This window comes from Scyliorhinus torazame, chromosome 4 (genome assembly GCF_047496885.1).
Source record: "Scyliorhinus torazame isolate Kashiwa2021f chromosome 4, sScyTor2.1, whole genome shotgun sequence".
In the NCBI taxonomy this organism is placed as follows: domain Eukaryota; kingdom Metazoa; phylum Chordata; class Chondrichthyes; order Carcharhiniformes; family Scyliorhinidae; genus Scyliorhinus; species Scyliorhinus torazame.
This window is the reverse complement of record NC_092710.1, coordinates 348,322,850-348,337,719: the sequence shown is the minus strand read 5'-3', so window position 1 is coordinate 348,337,719 and position 14,870 is coordinate 348,322,850. Positions and strand designations below refer to the sequence as shown.

General features: G+C 48.2%; 1 protein-coding gene across 3 annotated transcripts in view; it reads left to right on the top strand.

The window, feature by feature from the left end:
* tjap1 (tight junction associated protein 1 (peripheral)) overlaps positions 1-14,870 on the top strand; it is a 462,646-nt gene that overhangs the window by 68,439 nt on the left and 379,337 nt on the right. For all 3 annotated transcript variants that reach the window (XM_072500283.1, XM_072500282.1, XM_072500281.1), the window contains exon 2: positions 7,174-7,284. The gene's annotated coding sequence lies outside the window, so the exon portion shown is untranslated. The remainder of the gene's footprint in view (positions 1-7,173; positions 7,285-14,870) is intronic.

The window sequence follows — 14,870 nt, the reverse complement described above, 5'->3', positions numbered from 1 at the left end:
TGTATAGAACCTTAGTTGGGCCACACTTGGAGTATAGTGTTCAATTCTGGTCGCCAGACTACCAGAAGGATGTGGAGGCTTTCGAGAGAGTGCAGAAGAGATTTACCAGGATGTTGCCCGGTCTGGAGGGCATTAGCTATGAGGAGAGGTTGAATAAACTCGGTTTGTTCTCACTGGAACGAAGGAGGTTGAGGGGCGACCTGATAGAGGTCTACAAAATTATGAGGGGCATAGACAGAGTGGATAGTCAGAGGCTTTTCCCCAGGGTAGAGGGGTGAATTACTAGGGGGCATAGGTTTAAGGTGCGAGGGGCAAGGTTTAGAGGAGAGGTACGAGGCAAGTTTTTTTTACACAGTGTAGTTGGTGCCTGGAACTCGCTGCCGGAGGAGTTGGTGGAAGCAGGGACAATAGTGACATTTAAGGGGCATCTTGACAAATACATGATTGGAATAGAGGGATATGGACCCCGGAAGTGTAGAAGATTTTAGTTTAGACGGGCAGCATGGTTGGCGCAGGCTTGGAGGGCCGAAGGGCCTGTTCCTGTGCTGTACTTTTCTTTGTTCTTTGTTCTTCCAACACTCTCCTGATATTTGAGAGTAGATTAATGGGGCAGTAATTGTCTTTTAGTATACTGGGCTGCCCTGGGCAATTTTGCACATTGTCACAGATGTCAGTGCTTTAGTTGTTTTTGAAACAGCTTGGTTAGTTCTGGAACACACGTGTTGCTGTCACAATGTTGTCAGGGCCCATAGACTTTGCAGTATTCAGTGCCATCAGCCATTTTGTAATGTTACATGGAATGGATTGAATTGGCTGAAGAGTGACATCTGTGATCCTCAACAGGAGGCTGAGGTGGATCATCTACTTTGTAATTCTGGCTGAAGATCTGATCGGATTGTTTGGGATTGCTTACCTCTGTCTGTGAGATGCTACCTTTGCCTTTTAGGTTGCATCTCTTCTGATGCTGTGCTTCAGCACCATTTACTTTTAGCTATGTCTGGGACCTCATTGCTGAAGCATCAGTCCAATTCCTGGATTTGTCCAACAATATTCCCACTATGCTATGATCGTCCTTTGGTGATGGGTAATATTTACCACCATTCAGCTCTTTTGTACAATTGCAAATATTAATGTCATCGATTAGTTTCTCTGCTCATTTTCTCCTATTAATCTCAGTATTTTACCCCGCATTCTGATGTAATGCTCTAATCATTGTATCAAACGTTTTATGCCCTCAATCCTGTTGTATATATGCTACATCTGAGAATGCAGATTGCTGATACAATCCATGAAGAATTAAGATGGTAAAAGTGTAGTTTCCTGGTTGCAAATAAAGAACAGTGGGTGGGATTCTCCGTTAGCCAACGCCAAAATCAGGGCATGCGATCAGGAGTAAAATAGCTACCCACGCTGAAATCACGGCAGGCGCTGGTTTGACGTCGAATCGCGATGCTCCATCTCAAAAACGGCGGTAATGTGATGGATGCTGCGCATACTTTAATCACCATTTGCATATCATTAGTGGGCCAACCAACGATCCTCAGCCTGCGATGAGCTGAGTTCCCGACGGCGCGGTCCATGTGTGCTCTCAAAGGTTGTGAACCTGGCGTGGTGGATGCTGAGAGAGAGAGAGGGTGGACGGACAGTGTCCAGCATCGCCATACATCGCCGACAGTTGCACCGCTGGCAGGGGGGTTTCTGCCAGAGCCATCAGGAATAGTGGAGGGTGGCCAGGAGGTGGGTGGTGCGGTCGCGGTGGACGGTACGCAACACCATTATGCAGCTGGCAAGGCAGCCATGTGGCTGCACATGCCACTGACAGCCTGCTTTAAACCTGGTGCCCTGGGTCGTATAGGTGACCCCAGCCAACCCATCAGCTGGATGTGTGCCCCAGCACAACCTGTCCTATCTTTTCAGCCTCGATCAGTGTGCGTGTGTGGGGAGTGTATTGTGTATGTGTGGCTGCAGCTTATCAGCCCTGCGGGTGTCCATCACGGACCCGGCAAATCCCACACCGTTTTTCATGGAATTCGATGGTGCGAGCCCATTAAAGTAGCAGAAATTGGTGCAGGTGTGGTGTCGATTTCTCTGACATTAATGCCCACGGATTCTCCGTGGGCGTCAACATTAGTTTCAGAACGGAGAATGTAGCCCAGGGTGTTTTATTAAATTATATATCCGAGGCAGTTTGCTTTAATCATTTTATACTGAGCTGGTCTCAGTGTTGCATTTTATGGGAATCACAAATAAAGGGAAAAGTCCGAGAGAATGTGGAACAAACGGGATTGAACTGAGTGAAAATGTACCTGTGGACATGGAACAAACGGGATTGAACTGAGTGAAAATGTATCTGCGGACATAGAACACAGAACATTACAGCGCAGTACAGGCCCTTCGGCCCTCGATGTTGCGCCGACCTTTGAAACCACTCTGAAGCCCATCTACACTTCCCTTATCATCCATATGTCTATCCAATGACCATTTAAATGCCCTTAATGTTGGTAAGTCCACTACTATTACAGGCAGGGCATTCCACTCCCTTACTACTCGCTGAGTAAAGAACCTACCTCTGACATCTGTCTTATATCTATCTCCCCTCAATTTAAAGCTATGTCCCCTCGTGCTAGACATCACCATCCGAGGAAAAAGGCTCTCACTGTCCACCCTATCCAATCCTCTGATCATCTTGTATGCCTCAATTAAGTCACCTCTTAACCTTCTCTCTAACGAAAACAGCCTCAAGTCCCTCAGCCTTTCCTCATAAGATCTTCCCTCCATACCAGGCAACATTCTGGTAAATCTCCTCTGCACCCTTTCCAATGCTTCCACATCCTTCCTATAATGCGGCGACCAGAACTGCACGCAATACTCCAAATGCGGCCGCACCAGAGTTTTGTACAGCTGCAACATGACCCCATGGCTCTGAAACTCAATCCCTCTACCAATAAAAGCTAACACACCGTATGCCTTAACAACCCTCTCAACCTGGGTGGCACCTTTCAGGGATCTATGTACATAGACACCAAGATCTCTCTGCTCATCCACACTACCAAGAATCTTACCATTTGCCCAGTACTCTGTCTTCCTGTTGTTCCTTCCAAAATGAATTACCTCACATTTTTCTGCATTAAACTCCATTTGCCACCTCTCAGCCCAGCTCTGCAGCTTATCTATGTCCCTCTGTAACGTGTTACATCCTTCCGCACTGTCCACAACTCCACCGATTTTAGTGTCATCTGCAAATTTACTCACCCATCCTTCTACGCCCTCCTCCAGGTCATTTATAAAAATGACAAACCGCAGTGGCCCCAAAACAGATCCTTGTGGTCCACCACTAGTAACTGGACTCCAGGATGAACATTTCCCATCAACCACCACCCTTTGCCTTCTTCCAGCTAGCCAATTTCTGATCCAAACTGCTAAATCACCCTGAATCCCATGCCTCTGTATTTTCTGCAATAGCCTACCGTGGGGAACCTTATCAAACGCTTTACTGAAATCCATATACACCACATCAACTGCTTTACCCTCGTCCACCTGTTTGGTCATCTTTTCAAAGAACTCAATAAGGTTTGTGAGGCACGACCTACCCTTCACAAAACCGTGTTGACTATCTCTAATTAAATTATTCCTTTCCAGACGATTGTACATCCTCTCTCTTATCAACCTTTCCAAGACTTTGCCCACAACAGAAGTAAGGCTCACTGGTCTACAGTTACCGGGGTTGTCTCTACTCCCCTTCTTGAACAAGGGGACAACATTTGCTATCGTCCAGTCTTCTGGCACTATTCTTGTTAACAAAGATGACTTAAAGATCAAAGCCAAAGGCTCAGCAATCTCCTCCCTAGCTTCCCATAGAATCCTAGGATAAATCCCATTTGGCCCAGGGGACTTATCTATTTTCACACTTTCCAGAATTGCTCACACCTCCTCCTTAAGAACCTCAAGCCCTTCTAGTCTAGTAGCCTGAATCTCCGTGTTCTCCTCGACAACATTGTCTTTTTCTTGTGTGAATACTGACAAAGAATATTAATTTAGCACCTCTCCTATCTCCTCGGACTCCACGCACAACTTCCCACTACTGTCCTTGACTGGCCCCACTCTTACCCTAGTCATTCTTTTATTCCTGACATATCTATAGAAAGTTTTAGGGTTATCCTTGATCCTACCTGCCAAAGACTTCTTCGTGTCCCCTCCTGGCTCCTCTTAGCTATCTCTTTAGGTCCTTCCTAGCTAACTTGTAACTCTCGAGCGCCTTAACTGAACCTTCACGTCTCATCTTTTCATAATCCTCATTACATGGAACAAACGGGATTGAACTGAGTGAAAATGTACCTGTGGACATGGAACAAACGGGATTGAACTGACTGAAAATGTATCTGTGGACATGAAATAAACGGGATTGAACTGCTGAGACATTGTGGGGAAGGGGCAATTTGACGATCGAGTCAATTCTCTTTTGCTCGATCTCGCGTTTACCATAGCCGTACATTACTGTACCCAAGTAAATCACTTTCTCTTGCAAAATCTGGGCCTTCTTGGGGTTGACTTTACAACCAATTTCGTTTCGGAGTGCTAGGAGTTCGGCGAGAAGCGAAATGTGCTCTCCCTTTGTGTCTGTCTGTAGTAGCAAGTCGTCTTCATACTGGACCAGATAATCGGGTTGGGAAAATGTTGCTAGTCCATTTGCCAGCTGTCGGTGGAAAATGGAGGGGGAGTTGTGGAAGCCTTGTGGAAGGCATGTCCCCGTATACTGTTGTCCCTGGAATGTACAGGCAAATTTGTACTGGCACGCTTTAGCCAATGGAATGGACCAAAAGCCGTTGCTAATTCCAAAACCTAAAACAATTCTGATTGGAGTCCCTGTTTGAGCATGGTCTCGGGACTCGTGGCTACAGTGGGGGCTGCTGCTGGGGTTACTTTGTTCAGTTCCAGGTAATTAATGGTCAGTCGCCATGATCCATCGGGTTTCCTGGCGGGCCAAATTGGTGCGTTGTTTGTGGAGACAACTGATCTGAGTATGCCTTGGTCAAGTGAACTCTCTATTACCGTTGAGATTTCTCCCTCTGCTTCCGAGGGAAATCCATACTGCTTCTGGGGTCTGGGGTTGGGACCTGTAATGTTCACAAAGCCAGCCAATTTGTCACAGTCGTGCTTGTGCTGTGCAAATGCTGCTTTGTGTTCCTGCAGGACTGCTCTAACCTGTAAGTCTGCACTAATGGCTCGGGGGTCGAACCAGAAGTCTCCTACTGAGCTAATCCTGTTTTCATACTCTCCAACTGTGAGCATGGCGGGGGCTCGTGCTGCCGTTGCCATTTTCCAAACACACTTGTTTACCGGATCAAAAGAAAGGTTGTGGGAGCTCATAAAATCGATCCCTAGGATATGTTCACCTGTCTGGGGCAGATCAGCCAAAACTACGGGGTGCTTAGTTGTGATGTTCCCTATTTATATCGCTACAGGGGCTGTGATGTGTCCTTGTTGTAAATGACCTGTAAAGCCGCTGAGTGTGATGGTGTCTGTTGTGGGCCACGTGTCTCGCTGAAACATCGTGGAGGAATTGAGTGTGGTGCGGGACCCTCCTGTGTTCCAAAGAAATTCTACGGGGTATCCGCGAACTTTGCCTGCTACGACCGGTCTACCGGACTTGTCCCAAAGGGTGTTGCAGACCCAAGTTGGGGAGCCCGAACACCGTCAGTCGGTGCCTTTCATGTCTATGGTCTCTGAATGGGTGCTAACGCTATGGATTGGCTTTGCCCTATTCTTATTTAAGGTGCCTGTCTGTTGGCTTCTCTGCTGCTTTTGGGGCGCTTGACACTCTTGTGCGAAGTGTCCTAAGTGTCCACAATTGTAACATTCCTGGGGTTTTGCCTGTGGTGGGCTGTTCCTGCCCTCATTTACCCATGCGGGGTTCTGGTGCGCTTTAACTGGATTCATGTCTGCCTGCTCTTCCTCGGGTTTTGCAAATGCAGTTTTGCCTTGGATGGATTGTTCCCAAGCGTGGGTCAATCTCTTCAAAACCCATTTCTAGTTGTGGGCCTCGTCTGAGGGGTCATAATTTGCACAAGCTCTCTGTCTTGCATTTGTCGCGTGAGACACTAGGATTCGAGTCCATTTGGCCATATTATCTGTGGACAAATGGGCGCGGGCTAACTCTCCGAAAACTCCTGTGAAATGTATCCACAAGCGTCCAGCAAACGCTGTGGGGTGCTCTGTCTTCTTTTGCCTATACTTGTTTAGGCCTTCTACCGGGTCTCCTCTGTTATAGCCGATCGCATCTAGGATTGCTGTGTGCATCTCTTGGAGTGTGCCTCCTCCTACATTCTGTGGGTCGGGAAGGGCTGCCACGACTGAAGCGTCGAGGCTTAAAACTGAGCTTCACTTGCTCCTTTTCGTCCAGGCCGTACATGGTAACCTGCTGTTTAACTCTAGCGAAAAACTGGTGGGGGTCTGATGTGGGAAGGAACGGTGTAATTTTTCCACACGCGTCCCGTAATTGGGTCACGGTTAACAGGGTTGTGTACAGGAAATCTGCGTCTCCTTCTGCTGCGGTTCTGCGGTGTGTGGTTACAGGGTTCATGGGGGTGTGTTCTGCCTGTTCAATCGGGAGTTGGGGTGCTTTTCTCTTTTGGGGTTTTTCTTGCGTACATGTCCCATGTACGTATCTGTGGGAGTTTCATTTAACTCCTGCCAATCGGGGCCTCCTCTGGCGCCGGGGTGTCTGTCTTGGTATTGTTTACTTAAATGTTACCTTTTTGTTCCCGGGGATGGCTCAGTAGTATGGTAATGGTTTTGCATTATCGGTCTTGTCTGGGAGCTATGGCTCCAATCAACAGACAAACCCTGCTCCTGCTTGCTTTCTTAGTATTGTCCATTTTCCCTGCAATCTTTGCAAAGTGTCCATTTTGTAATCGGGAAGTGGCCATCCCAGATGGCTACAGGAACAAACTGGGTTGAACGGATCTCCGAGAGCCTGCATAGGGAAAGGAGAGAGAAACAGATACAGAACCTGTTGATCCACTTCAAACCAGCGAGGAGGCCGTAGAGAGGAGTTCATCTCTGCAGTAGACAGTGAACATTTGTTTAATGTTTTTGTATATTGAGTAAAGCTTGTTTTCTTTGTACATTATAGACTGTTCAGTTACACTTTATTTTTCTCACCTGCTTCCTCAGATTACAGGCTTTGTCTAACCAGGAGCTATAGACTTGGAGTGCCAGAGGTTCACATCAGTCCGAAAATTAGCAGGAGTGAATTTACCTCAAACAGAATGCTGCACTAAACATGTAAGTAGCTGTATTGCTTAATTTGTTCTTTGTCAGTCTTGATTCCTCTTTAAAAGGTATTAAAAAGTAAACGTTTGTTTTCTGGCAGCATTTAACTGGATTTTGTTAGGGTGTGATAACCAAGCTGGATATTAATTCTGCACCACATTGCTGTTTTTGAAAGGTTTGACCTGACTCATTGGACGTTTCTGTCAACTATTTCACATCCACACCCCATTATGCAGATTCTGTTTTGTGGTTGGCTCAGTCAGTAATTTGCACGAGATTTAATTTATTTTATACGCTGTATTTTAAATCGGGATTGATACAAGGATCGTTTTCGGTCACTGCCATCATCCAGGTTCATTTATGTTACACGTCCTGCTTGACACAGTGCCTTAGTGTTGCTGCGAAACACAGTTTCAGCTGCAAATTTGGCCACAGTATATTTGCATTCTTCCTCCAAGTCAGATACAGAAGGGAGATAAATCACTTGGTTGTCTGGTGTACTGAAAACAACCTCTCTCTAAATGTCAGCAAAACCAAGGAACTGATCATCGACTTCAGGAAGCGTAGCATGGCCCCACTCTGAAGCGGAGATGGTCGATAGCTTTAAGTTCCTGGGGGTCACCATAACCAACAGTCTGTCCTGGTCCACTCACGTTGATGTAACTGTCAAGAAAGCCCAACAACGTCTCTACTTCCTACGGAAGCTAAAGAAATTCTGCATTGACTCTCTCAAACTTCTACAGATGTGCCATAGAAAGCATCCTATCCGGCTGCATCAGAGCCTGGTATGGCAACTTCTCGGTCCAAGATCGCAAGAAACTGCAGAGTGTGGTGAATAAGCCCAACGCATCACACAAGCTTGCCATCCTCCCATTGATTCTGTCTACACCTCCTGCCTCAGGAAGATAGACAGCATTGTCAGAGGTCCCTCACACCCAGGCTTTGCCCTTTTCCAGACCCTTCCATCAGGCAGAAGGTACAGAAGTCTGAAGACCGCGCATCCAGACATAGGAACAGCTTCTTCCCCACAGCTACAAGACTCCTCAACGACTCCCCCTCGGATTGATCTGTTTCCAGTAATAACACTATCCACGACGCCCTCTGCTGCTCTTGCTCGTGTCATATTTACTTTGTTTGGCCCATCTTCCACACTGTAACTAATTACTTATTTGTCTATGTACTTTGTCGATTATTCTTCTTGCCTACCGTGTATGTTCCCTTGGCCGCAGAAAAATACTTTTAACTGCACTTAGGTACATGTGACAATAAATATCAATCAATTATTAATACATATTGTAAACAGTTGTGGTCCCAACACTGATCCCCGTGGAACCCCACTGATTACAGGTCACCAACCTGAAAAAGAACCTCTTATCCCCACTTGCTGGTTCCTGCCCATTAGCAATTCTCTCTTCATGCCAATATACTACCCCCAACACCATGGGCTCTTAACTTATGACTTAATCTTTTGTGAGGTACCTTGTTGAATTCCTTCTGGAAGTCCAAATGCAACACATCTACTGGTTCCCCTCTATCCACTCTGGTTGAGACTTCCTCGAAAATCTCAATTAGTCAGACCCTATTTCCTTTTCGCGAAGCCATGGTTGTTTTATCCCAATGTCAGAATCTTTCCTCACTGGGATGTATTTTTGCTGAGAGTCATAAATTACCTCCTTAAACATGCTTGTTTACTGCTTTGCTGCTAATCTATCTGCCCAGTCCACTTCAGCTAACTCTATCTTCAATTCATTGTAATTTCCTTTATTTAATTAAACACAGTTGGTTCTGACTCAAGTTTCTCACTCAAACTGAATATTAAATTACATCATGTTACGATCACTACTTCCGAGGGGATCTTTTACTTGAAATAATTTTTAAAAAAAAGATAGTTTATTGAAGGTATACCAAAAACCTGCCTCTTTACCTATTACAAGATCCAAGATAGCCTGTTCCCTGGTTGGCTCCATGGCAGGACACCAGGAAGCTCAGAGGAACAGTTGGATCTTGGGGAGGCAGCATGGTCGGTGCAGGCTTGGAGGGCCGAAGGGCCTGTTACTGTGCTGTACTTTTCTTTGGTCTTTCTAATACTTGTTCACAGATCCCTGAAGGTGGCAGAGCAGGTGAATAGGGTTGTTAAGAAGGCATATCGGGGGAATAGAGTACAAGAGCAAGGAGGTTATGTTGGAACTGTACAGAAATTTGGTTAGGCCACACCTGGAATACTGTGTGCAATTCTGGTCACCTTTCTCTTGGAAGGTGTTTGCACTGGAGGGGGTACAGAGGAGATTCACCAGGATGTTTCCTGGGATGGAACATCTGAGCTATAAGGAGAGACTGGATAGGTTTGGATTATGTTCATTAGAGCAGAGAAGGCAAAGGGGGAATACGATGAGGGGCGGGAGATTCAAGGGAATTTGAGGAAAAAAAATCACTGAGGGTGGTGAGAATCTGGAATGCACTGCCTGGGAAGATAGTGGAGGCTGGAAACTTCACTACCTTATTGGATCAGCATTTGAAACACTGTCACATTCAAGGATATGGGACAAGTGCTGGTAAGTGGGATTAAGGGGTAGTTATTGTCAGTGCAGATTTGATGGGCTGAAGTGCCTTTTCTGCACTGTACGACTGTTAACTCTATATATATATATATATATATATATATATATTGCCCTAGGAAACTATTCCTTATGAATTCTATGTTGTAGCTACCCTTTCCAACTTTATTAACCCAAAGTCACCCATAATTATTAGACCAATGTGACATTGGGTCGAATCCCAGCGAGTCTGCTCAGTCATTCAATCATAGCTGATATTTTCTCATCCCTATTCTCCTGCCTTATCCCCATAACCCCCATATCCCCTTATTAATCAAGAACCTATCTATCTCTGTCTTAAAGACACTCCGTAATTTGGCCTCCACAGCCTGGTCTCACCTTCCCCAGAACTAGTCCCAATGTCCCAGGAATCTGAAACCCTCTCCTTTACACCACTTTTCCAGCTACTTATTCGTCTGCTATATCCTCCTATTTCTATCCTGACTAGCCCACAGCACTGGTTATACTCCTGAGATCACTACCTTTGAGGTCCTGCTTTTCAACTTACTTCGTATTCTGTATTTGACTTTTAGGACCTAATTTTGCTTTTGAAACCTATGTCATTGGTACCGGTTTATCATGACAACTGGCTGTTCGTCCTTCCCTTCCAGAATGTCCTGTAGCCGTTCAGCACTCGTACGGCAACATACCATCCTGGAGTCTCGTTTGCAGCCACAGGAACACCGATCTGTTCCCCTTACAATTGAATCCCCTGCAACTATTGCTTTCCCACGCTTTTTACTCCTGTTTTATGCAGCAGAACCAACCGTAGTGCAAGGAAATTGCCTGTTGCAGCTTTCTCCTGAGAGGTCAATACCCCCATCAGTATCCAAAGTGGTATATCTGTTTTGAAGGGGAATAGCCAGAGGAGATTTCAGCACTGCCTGCCTAGTGGTCATCCATTCCCTTCTACACTGCCTGCTAAGTGGTCATCCAATCCCTTCTACACTGTTTGCCTAGTGGTCATCCATTCCCTTCTACACTGCCTGCTAAGTGGTCATCCAATCCGTTCTACACTGCCTGCCTAGTGGTCATCCATTCCCTTCTACACTGTCTGCTAAGTGGTCATCCAATCCCTTCTACACTGTTTGCCTAGTGGTCATCCATTCCCTTCCTGTCTGAGCCTACGGTGTGACCACCTCTCTCTCCATGTTATCCACGATACTCTCTGCCTCGAAGGTGCTCCAAAGTATCTATTTTTGCTGCTCTAGCTCCGAACCCCAGACTTCCAGGAGTTGTAGCTGGAGATACTTCCTGCACATATGCTGGCCCGGGTACTGGAAATATGCCCGGCTTACCACATGGAGCAGGAGGAGCAAATCATGGCTTGGAGCTTTCCTGTCATGACTTACCCCATTGGATTTAAAGGACTCTTAAAGTCAGTTGATATCAAATACTTTAAGACCCTTCTACGCTTGACCTCTTTGATACAGAATATAGCCCGTACAAATTCTTAACTCCAAAATAATGACTTGAAGTGATAATAGTAGTATAAATACTCACCATCTGTACCCTCGCAATCAGCAGCTTCCACTTGCCCCACTTCACTTTGAATCCTGATGTCACCTCTGGATTGGATGAAGGTACGCCGGGCTGCTTCTCTGGATTGAGTGAAGCTATGCCGGGCTGCTCCTCTGGATTGAGTGAAGGTATGCCGGGCTGATCCTCCGGATTGAGTGAAGGTATGCCGGGCTGATCCTCCGGATTGAGTGAAGGTACGCCGGGCTGCTCCTCTGTATTGAATGAAGGTACGCCGGGCTACTCCTCTGGATTGAATGAAGGTACGCCGGGCTGCTGCTCTGGATTGAATGAAGGTACGCCGGCTGCTCCTCTGGATTGAATGAAGGTATGCCGGGCTACTCCTCTGGATTGAGTGAAGGTATGCCGGGCTACTCCTCTGGATTGAATGAAGGTATGCCGGGCTACTCCTCTGGATTGAATGAAGGTATGCCGGGCTACTCCTCTGGATTGAATGAAGGTATGCCGGCTGCTCCTCTGGATTGAGTGAAGCTATGCCGGGCTGATCCTCTGGATTGAGTGATGGTATGCCGGGCTGATCCTCCGGATTGAGTGAAGGTATGCCGGACTGATCCTCCGGATTGAATGAAGGTACGCCGGGATGCCTCTCTGGATTGAGTGAAGCTATGCCGGACTGATCCTCCGGATTGAGTGATGGTATGCCGGGCTGATCCTCCGGATTGAGTGAAGGTATGCCGGGATGCCCCTCTGGATTGAGTGAAGGTATGCCGGGATGCTCCTCTGGATTGAGTGAAGGTATGCCGGACTGATCCTCCGGATTGAGTGAAGGTACGCCGGGATGCCCCTCTGGATTGAGTGAAGGTATGCCGGGATGCCCCTCTGGATTGAGTGAAGGTATGCCGGGATGCTCCTCTGGATTGAGTGAAGGTATGCCGGACTGATCCTCCGGATTGAATGAAGGTACGCCGGGATGCCCCTCTGGATTGAGTGAAGGTATGCCGGGCTGATCCTCTGGATTGAGTGAAGGTACGCCGGGCTGATCCTCCGGATTGAGTGAAGGTATGCCGGGATGCCCCTCTGGATTGAGTGAAGGTATGCCGGGATGCTCCTCTGGATTGAGTGAAGGTATGCCGGGCTACTCCTCTGGATTGAGTGACGGTACGCCGGGCTGATCCTCCGGATTGAGTGAAGGTACGCCGGGCTGCTCCTCTGGATTGGATGAAGGTATGCCGGCTGCTCCTCTGGATTGGATGAAGGTATGCCGGACTGATCCTCTGGATTGAATGAAGGAATGCCGGGATGCTCCTCTGGATTGAGTGAAGCTATGCCGGGCTGCTCCTCTGGATTGAGTGATGGTATGCCGGGCTGATCCTCCGGATTGAGTGAAGGTATGCCGGGCTGATCCTCCGGATTGAGTGAAGGTACGCCGGGCTGCTCCTCTGGATTGAATGAAGGTATGCCGGGCTGATCCTCCGGATTGAGTGAAGGTATGCCGGGATGCCCCTCTGGATTGAGTGAAGGTATGCCGGGCTACTCCTCTGGATTGAATGAAGGTATGCCGGGCTACTCCTCTGGATTGAATGAAGGTATGCCGGGCTACTCCTCTGGATTGAATGAAGGTATGCCGGGCTACTCCTCTGGATTGAATGAAGGTATGCCGGCTGCTCCTCTGTATTGAATGAAGGTACGCCGGGCTGCTCCTCTGTATTAAATGAAGGTACGCCGGGCTACTCCTCTGGATTGAATGAAGGTACGCCGGGCTGCTGCTCTGGATTGAATGAAGGTATGCCGGGCTACTCCTCTGGATTGAATGAAGGTATGCCGGGCTACTCCTCTGGATTGAGTGAAGGTATGCCGAGCTGAACCTCTTGATTGAGTGAAGGTACGCCGGGCTGATCCTCCGGATTTAGTGAAGGTATGCCGGGATGCTCCTCTGGATTGAGTGAAGGTATGCCGGGATGCTCCTCTGGATTGAGTGAAGGTATGCCGGGCTACTCCTCTGGATTGAGTGACGGTACGCCGGGCTGCTCCTCTGGATTGGATGAAGGTATGCCGGACTGATCCTCTGGATTGAATGCAGGAATGCCGGGATGCTCCTCTGGATTGAATGAAGGTACGCCGGGATGCTCCTCTGGATTGAATGATTGTACGCCGGCTGCTCCTCTGGATTGAGTGAAGCTATGCCGGGCTGCTCCTCTGTATTGAATGAAGGTATGCCGGGCTGCTCCTCTGGATTGAATGAAGGAATGCCGGGCTGATCCTCTGGATTAAGTGAAGCTATGCCGGGCTGCTCCTCTGTATTAAATGAAGGTACGCCGGGCTGCTCCTCTGTATTGAATGAAGGTACGCCGGGCTGCTCCTCTGTATTGTATGAAGGTACGCCGGGCTGCTCCTCTGGATTGAATGATCGTACGCCGGGATGCACCTCTGGATTGAATGAAGGTACGCCGGGCTGCTGCTCTGGATTGAATGAAGGTACGCCGGGCTGCTGCTCTGGATTGAATGAAGGTACGCCGGGCTGCTCCTCTGGATTGAATGAAGGTACGCCGGGCTGCTGCTCTGGATTGAATGAAGCTATGCCGGGCTGATCCTCTGGATTGAATGATCGTACGCCGGGCTGCTCCTCTGGATTGAATGAAGGTACGCCGGGCTGCTCCTCTGGATTGAATGAAGGTACGCTGGGCTGCTCCTCTGGATTGAATGAAGCTATGCCGGGCTGCTCCTCTGGATTGAATGAAGCTATGCCGGGCTGATCCTCTGGATTGAGTGATGGTATGCCGGGCTGATCCTCCGGATTGAATGAAGGTACGCCGGGATGCCTCTCTGGATTGAGTGAAGCTATGCCGGACTGATCCTCCGGATTGAGTGATGGTATGCCGGGCTGATCCTCCGGATTGAGTGAAGGTATGCCGGGATGCCCCTCTGGATTGAGTGAAGGTATGCCGGGATGCTCCTCTGGATTGAGTGAAGGTATGCCGGACTGATCCTCCGGATTGAGTGAAGGTATGCCGGACTGATCCTCCGGATTGAATGAAGGTACGCCGGGATGCCCCTCTGGATTGAGTGAAGGTATGCCGGGCTGATCCTCCGGATTGAGTGAAGGTACGCCGGGCTGATCCTCCGGATTGAGTGAAGGTACGCCGGGATGCCCCTCTGGATTGAGTGAAGGTATGCCGGGATGCCCCTCTGGATTGAGTGAAGGTATGCCGGGATGCTCCTCTGGATTGAGTGAAGGTATGCCGGGCTACTCCTCTGGATTGAGTGACGGTACGCCGGGCTGATCCTCCGGATTGAGTGAAGGTACGCCGGGCTGCTCCTCTGGATTGGATGAAGGTATGCCGGCTGCTCCTCTGGATTGGATGAAGGTATGCCGGACTGATCCTCTGGATTGAATGAAGGAATGCCGGGATGCTCCTCTGGATTGAGTGAAGCTATGCCGGGCTGATCCTCCGGATTGAGTGAAGGTATGCCGGGCTGATCCTCCGGATTGAGTGAAGGTACGCCGGGCTGCTCCTCTGGATTGAA